The sequence below is a fragment of the Zootoca vivipara genome, chromosome Z1, assembly GCF_965207765.1.
Source record: "Zootoca vivipara chromosome Z1, rZooViv2.hap1.1, whole genome shotgun sequence".
Lineage (NCBI taxonomy): Eukaryota > Metazoa > Chordata > Lepidosauria > Squamata > Lacertidae > Zootoca > Zootoca vivipara.
Genome location: NC_142583.1, coordinates 17,253,024 through 17,260,927, shown reverse-complemented (window position 1 = coordinate 17,260,927; position 7,904 = coordinate 17,253,024).

The window sequence follows — 7,904 nt, the reverse complement described above, 5'->3', positions numbered from 1 at the left end:
TTTTGGTTCTGATAGATGCCTATTCTAGATATGTTTGGGTCTATATGTTACAAAAGAAGTCTGAAGCCTTCTCTAAGTTTCAAAAATTTTGTGCATGGCTCAGGAATGTTCACGATGAGCATGTACGTTGTCTTTTCACTGACAGGGGTGGAGAATTTTGTTCAGAACAGTTTGAAAACTTTACTGCAGAACAGGGCATAGAGCACATGACTGCCACGCCCAGATCTCCATGGCAGAATGGTTTATGTGAAAGAGTAAACCAGACCTTGCAACAAGGAATTAAAACTCTGTTGCATGATTCAGGCCTACCCAACCCCTTTTGGGCTGAAGCTCTATCGTGTTTCACCTATATTTACAACCGCAGATATCAATCAACCATTGATTGCACCCCATACGAAATGCTGTTCAAAAGGAAACCGTTTGTAAAACATTTAAAAATTTTCGGTTCTGAAGTTTGGGTGCACACTCTGCAAGGTGACAAACTGAGCAAATCTGGTCAACATGGCATTTTTCTAGGTTATGAAAAAGGTTCCTATCGTGTGCTGATGACAGACACAAACACAATTAGGCTGACCAGAAGCATGGATTGTAATCCAAAATGGGACAAAGTTGGCATTTTTCAATGTCATCCCATTTCAGATGATGAGGTGGTTAAACCAATTAACAAAGAGGCAAAACCTGTAATTGATGCTGATGGTAGCACAGATTCTGACACTGATACAGATGATCAGAATGAAAAGACCTCTTTTAAGAAATCAGATGGGTCTCACACTGATCTAGAGGTAGAATCTTTGCCAGATACAAGTCACCATTCTCCCAAGGAGGAGGAACCAGACCCAGAGGATCCCAGAGTATTGCGTAGATCTGAGAGAACTACCAAGGGACAAGCACCTAAACGATTTTCTAAAGAATTTGCTAAAGCTGCTATTTCAGATATGGCTGCCACTAGCAACCCAAACTCAGTTTTTGAACCAACTAACTACAAAGAGGTTCAAAATTTACCTGAAAAAGATGCCGAACCTTGGCTTAATGCCATGAAAGCTGAATTGAATTCCCTAAAGCAAAATGACACGTGGGAATTGGTTCCAGTAGAACCAGGCATGAAACTTGTAGACAGCAGGTGGATTTACAAAACCAAGACTGATCAGACTGGTAAAGTGGTCAGATATAAAGCCAGATTAGTTGCACGTGGTTTTTCTCAAGTTCCTGATCAGGACTATCATGAGACATATTCACCGACAGTCAAATTTGAGACAGTTAGGCTGTTGATGAAAATTGCTGCAGAAGAGGGCATGACCATATCTCATCACGACGTTAATACTGCGTTTTTGTACGGAATTCTCAATGAGAGTATTTACATGTCACCGCCAGACGGAGTGCAGATAAAAAAGGGAATGGTGTGTAAATTAAAAAAATCCCTGTATGGTCTAAAACAAAGCGCTCGATGCTGGCACACTAAGCTGACAGAAGTGCTGTTTTCCTTAGGTTTCAAGCAAGGAAAGGCTGATTCTTGTGTTTTTGTTAAAGAATCTAACCAGCACAAATTGTACTGCATTTGTTTTGTGGATGATATTTTGTTTTTCTGGAAGGATGCAAATATTTACAAAACCACTCTTGCAAAACTGCAAAAGCATTTTGATATGAAAGACCTAGGGGAAGTCAGCAATTATCTCTCACTGGAAGTAGAGAGAAATAAGCAAGGTGATGTTTTGCTGCATCAATCACGTAAGATCAATGATGTGATTGAAAAATTAAATCTGACAGATGCCAATTCTGTAGACACCCCCATGGTCACAGGGTACCAACATGATACTAATGCTAATGTTTTTCCTGACACTACATTGTTCAGAAGTGTGTTGGGTAAACTTAGTTTTATAGCAAGGTGCACAAGACCAGACATTGCTGTTAGCGTAAATTTGCTCAGCAGATATGTAAATCAACCTACAGTGCAAGACTGGAAGGCACTGAAACGCATAGTTAGGTATTTAAAAGGCACTATGCATTACAGGTTGAAGCTTACTAGCCAAAAATCTGGAGGTCTTGAGATCTATGCCGATGCCAGTTTTGGTAGTGATACAACTGATGGCAAGAGCACCTCAGGTGTGTGTTATTTGTACAATCAGTGCCTATTTGATTGGTCTTGTAAGAAACAGGCAACAATAAGCATGAGTTCATGTGAAGCAGAACTCAACGCTTTAAATTTTTCCCTCATGAATGTAGAGTGGTTGTTGCAACTATGTGAGGATATGAGAGTAAAAATTTGTTGTCCAGTTCAAGTTTATCAGGACAACAAAGCCTGCATAGAACTAATCCATTCAGAAGGGTGCAAGCAAAGAACAAAACATTTGCTAATCAAATTGCACCGTGCCAGAGAATGCATTCAGAAAGGAGTTGTAAAAGTCTCATATATGCCAGGGAAAGAAATACCTGCTGATGCTTTGACTAAAGCTGTTAATAAGGAACAACTTGGTATATATGTAAAGAAATTGCTTTTGTGCTAGATTTTCATAATGGTCAGAATGAAAAGGGGGAGGTTGTGAGCATTTTCACCCCTCCCATTCTGAAAATCTGGTGATATCTGCTGTTGGGAGGGAACAGTTAGGAATTGTTACTTTGTTGTTTTTCATTCCTGACTCTGCTCTCTGCTGTGTGCTGTGTGCAGTTTAATATCTTCTGTAGACAAGATGGCTAAGTGAGAGGCTGTAACACTCACAAAGCCAGATCTGTAAATATGCAGTAGTTAATAGAAATAAATGAGGAATGTTTTGAAACCTCTACAAATGCTTCTGCTGTTTACTGCTGATTTGGTGCTCATAAAGCCCAGTTATGAGTCCATGATTCCCGGGTGTATGCTGAAGGTGTTCCAGACGTCCTGCCCAGGCATAGGGGCCTAAGAAGACCTGGACAGATCCTGGCATTTACCCACAGTGATGCCATCCTGAGATTCTGCAAACAAGGTCCTACACCAACTTGATTGACAGAAACCTTTTGATTCTGCCCTTGGGAGCCTATTCCTGCAGATGATTATGTTCAGCCACTATTCTGCCTTCAGCCTTAATCACACCTGCTTGACCAGATGCTGATGAGATGCTTGAAGCACATTCGCATGCGACAGAACGTGCCTGGTAATAACATTTTGAGCTTTCTCTTGAAGGGTAAAATTATTTTCATATTGTGCACGTTACAATGCCATTTCCTTTTAGCATATACTCAACCAGTGACTGGTTGGGCTAGGGAATGTTCTGTGGGATATTAGCACCACTGACTTCATTTCAAATGCTTTTTTGACTGGTGCCCATTCAGTCTGAGTAGGAAGAAAATACATTTCAGCCTTTCCGTGTGTGTGTAAATCATAGCAGCATATTAGTTAGCAGAGACACCGTCAGTTCTATGCAGTGCTTTTGTTTTCTAAAAAAATGTTTATGGGGTACTCTCATTTTCCTTCTCATATTGAAATACTGCCCCTCAATGAAGCCAAACGTAGAATCACAACATGTTTAGGGGTACGCGTGCCCCCCCCCCGGTAAAAAAAGCACTGGTTCTATGAATACAGTGGCTTCAGAGCCCTAATAGATTGTTAATAGTGTACGTAATTACTTGAAGTCTTTGATCCTTACAACAACTGACTGAACTTTCACTATCACTTCATGGTATAACACAAGACATCTGCTTGGCAAAAGATCTGAGAAATTAAATCAATGCCTCTGCATTATTGGGGTGTGAAGTTGGATATAATTTCTTAAATGCATGGGGTTTCACATTTAAATTTCAGGGTTTTAGCCAATGCATGTGATACCTTGCATTTCATCTTAAAGGTTTCACTTTCTGCACAGTTGACAAAATGCAGAGCAGAAATCTCCCCCCCCCCCAAAGCCTCATTTGTGTTGACAGTCCAAGTATGTGCAGAGTAAGTATTAACTGTTGTGAAGCAGATGTAAGTATGATCGCAACATTATCAAAATGATGAACAGCCCCAAATTTCAGCCAGGTTGTATTCTGTACACAGTTGATCCTCATATTCTTTACAAGGCTTTGCTATCACAGAGCCACCTTCCCCACAATGTTTTATTGAATGGTGTTAGTGCAACGTATTATGGGACTCTGCATTGGTACCAATGTGAGCTTCTCTCTATCTCTCTCCTCTCTGTGAAGGCTAACAGCAGCCCGGAGAGTGGAGGTGGGTGGATTATTTTGTCAGGACTTTGGTGGAGAAGAAAGGGGTTAAACCTCCCCTCCACATGGATGAAAATGCCCCCCCTCCACTATTAAGAAAAATAATCCATGATTTGCCTCTATGTGAGCTAAAGGTTAAAGGTAAATGTAAAGGGACGCTTGACCATTAGGTCCAGTCTTGACCGACTCTGGGGTTGCGGCGCTCATCTCGCATTATTGACCGAGGGAGCCGGTGTACAGCTTCCAGGTTATGTGGCCAGCATGACAAAGCCGCTTCTGGTGAACCAGAGCAGCACACGGGAAACGCCGTTTACCTTCCCGCAGGAGCGGTACCTATTTATCTACTTGCACTTTGAGGTGCTTTTGAACTGCTAGGTTGACAGGAGCTGGAACAGAGCAATGAGAGCTCACCCCGTCGCGGGGATTCGAACTGCCAACCTTCTGATCGGCAAGCCCTAGGCTCAGTGGTTTAACCCACAGTGCCACCCGCGTCCCACCTCCACTATTAATTAAGAAAAATAATCAGTGATTTGCCTCTATGTGAGCTAAAGGTTACTTGGCACCAATTATCTGCTACTAATGAACTTAGGAAAAAAGAATTATTTTCTGCCCCACATCACTAGGGTTAAACACTGTGCCCCTGTTGTTTTTATTCTGCTTCCATATCCTGATAGGATGTGTCATGTGTAATATACAGTTAGAGCAATGCAAAAAGGGGTGGTTTGACAGATGTGCTTATTGACAACCTCTCCATATTACTTTATCATGCATTTAGAGTCTGGCTCCAGGAGAATGGTGCGTCATGCAATTATGTCTCATTCAAGGTTCCTCATCACCAGCATATAATGGAAGTTTTGAAAACTGTGGCAGGCAGTATTGTTTCTTTGAAATCTCTGGACATTCTCCTGTGCAGACATTTTTATAGGGCCAGGTGTTAGTAAAAGCAGGTGCAATAGCACAGAGCTAGTGATTTGTATAATGTTTGCTATAATATTGAATCACATTCTTCAGCTTTATATTTTGCTATGCCAGGCAACATATTATTCCTCGCCTTGCGTTTCTGCGTTCAAAGCACCTTGTCATTTACCTCATGCTCAGGTACATAAAGTCTCTGGCATATATGCATAAATTAATAAATCATCATTTGAACTACCTTTTGGTTCTTCGGGGAAATTTATCTAACAAAACAGCTCAGATAAAGGCGGAGTGTGTTTGAGGGGACTAGTGTTAGCTGTGGGAATCTTGATTTGAAATCAGGATTTGAGTCAGAATGATGGGCAATTCATGCTTAAGCAGCCTAGTCTACCTCTCTGGACTATTGTGCAGGATAAAGTGACTTAAAATATGTGTAGCATCCTCAGCAATTTGGAGAAAAGGCACGATATATCACAATGGACAAACCATCGTGCTGTTAAAAACAACAGCCCACTTACAGTTATTTACAGCTGTGACTCCAAGTACAATTTAAGTGTTGTGCTGGCTAAGCTAAAAATTGTTTACCTATGTATTGTTTTAATGACTCGGTTCATTTCTCAATCATGCCCTTGGCCATTCTGTCAGAGGCATTAGCAGGCCATTACTGTGCACACCAAGGCCACAAGTTTATATTGGGAACCATAAAACCAACCGGCAGGAGCGTAAATTCAATTTCTGTTCTATAGTCTTTTCTGCATTTACAACAGTCACACGTGACACAGGCCTGCGACTCTCAGGCAGCAAAATAAAACAGACCCTTCAAATTCCCCTATTTTCCAGGAACAGTCCCAGATTTACAGAAGCCACCCCAGTTTCTGATTTGATCCAAGAATGTCCCGCTTTCCCTTAGGGTACCCCTACTTTCATTGGAGAAATGTTGGAGGGTATGGAGTTATGTGACCCACAAAGCAAGGAGATAAGTAACTATACAACCTTTAGAAGACATCTGCAAGCAGCCCTGTATACGGAGTTTTATGTTGTTTTTATATGTGCTTGAAGCTACCCAGGGTGGCTGGGGCAACACAGGGTACAAATAATAAAACTGTTGTTGTTATTGAATAGGACATCCCTACTTCCTTCAGAGAAATGTTGGAGGCATCAATAAAATGGCAGAAGAGAATATATCACTTCAGGATGCATGTGATTATTTTTTTTTGGGGGGGGTGCTACCCTAGGGTTGCCATATTTCAAAAAGTGAAAATCTGGACAGAAGAGTTGTTGAGGGCGAAATAATGGGATGTTTTTGAGCTATTTTTTTTGTGGGAAATCGGCAAAAACAAGACTGCCAACATCCTAGACATTTAGCTGAATTCCACCCAGACACTGCTTTCGACTGCAGTATTCTGGATACGTCCGGGAAATTCTGGACGTATGGCAACCGTATCATTACTGCCCATGCCCCTGAAAAACCCCTAACACAAAGCCAGCAGTTGTTCATAAGGGGTGGGTGGCTAGAGGTAATGTCATCGTCAATGCAATATAGTTGTCGTGCTACTAGCTACTAGGAGGGAGCCATGCTTCTAAATCCCAGTTGCTGGAAACCACAGGAGGGCAGAGGGCTCTTGCGCTCAAATCCTGCTTGCTGGCATCTAGTTGGCCCCTGTGAGAACAGGATGCTGGGCTACCTTGGCCATTGGCCTGATCCAGCTGAAGGCTCTTATGCTAGGCTTATCAGGATACTGGGGTGGGGTGAGGCAACGAGGACACAGCAACGGATCTGGATGACTCAGTTGGCTAGAGCGTGGCACTGATAATACCAAGGTTGCAGGTTCAGTCCCATTATGGGGCAGGTGCCTATTCCTGCATTGCAGGGGGTTGGACTAGATGACCCTCAGGGTTCCCTTCCAACTACAATTCTATGGTCTTCCCGCCCTATCTGCATCCGGACGGTGGGGAGGGAAGCCACTTCACTTCCTCCACAACCAATTTCATGCTGACATTGGCACTAGCCAAGAGAGTTCCTTGCTCAGCTAGGGCTTTTGAGTTTTATTTATTTATTTATTTGTTTCATCAGATTTATATGCGGTTTGATTGTAGGGGGGGGGAAGCCTCGAGGTGGTTTGTTTACAAAAAAATAAAACAATAAATGTATCACTAAAAACTTAGAACCATAATTAAAAACGCGGAGACCTTTGAGGGTTTTGGGTTGTCTTTTTTTTTAAGCAATCAGTGTATAAATTTTACGAAATAATAAATAAAATTAAAATAAGAATAGAATGCACCAAAACAAATTAAAGCTTCAGTGACAATTAAAGCAAGTGTTTTATTAATCTATTCAGATATTGGATTCTTCACTTAGCACTGCCCTCTCTTAACATTTCTGCACTAGCCCCAATTTTACTCTATGGTCTTTCGCGTGGATTAAAAATAAAATAAAATCCTGCATCACTTGCAGTTTTGAAGGACAGGTCACCCTTCCCCCCCCCCCCCGGCAAATATAGTAAGGTTATACCCATCACATGGGCCCGCGCATGCGCCCCACTTTTTAAAACGAACTGCCGCAAGAACCTCTCCTCTTCCCAGGACAGCCCTGCCCAAGAGCTTGGCCAATCAGAGGTTTCCCAGTGCCTAAAACGCACGCGCAGTACTTTCCTCTCCCTCGGAGCAGCAAGTTTTACTGTGCAGAGCGGTCGGTTTCTTCCTTCCTTCTTTCTCTCCCCTCCCCGCTTATAGCCTGTAGACTTTTAAAAGGATTAGACTGTCAGTTTCATAGCCTGGAAGCGCACTTCCGGGTTAGTTTTGATGTTTTGATACCC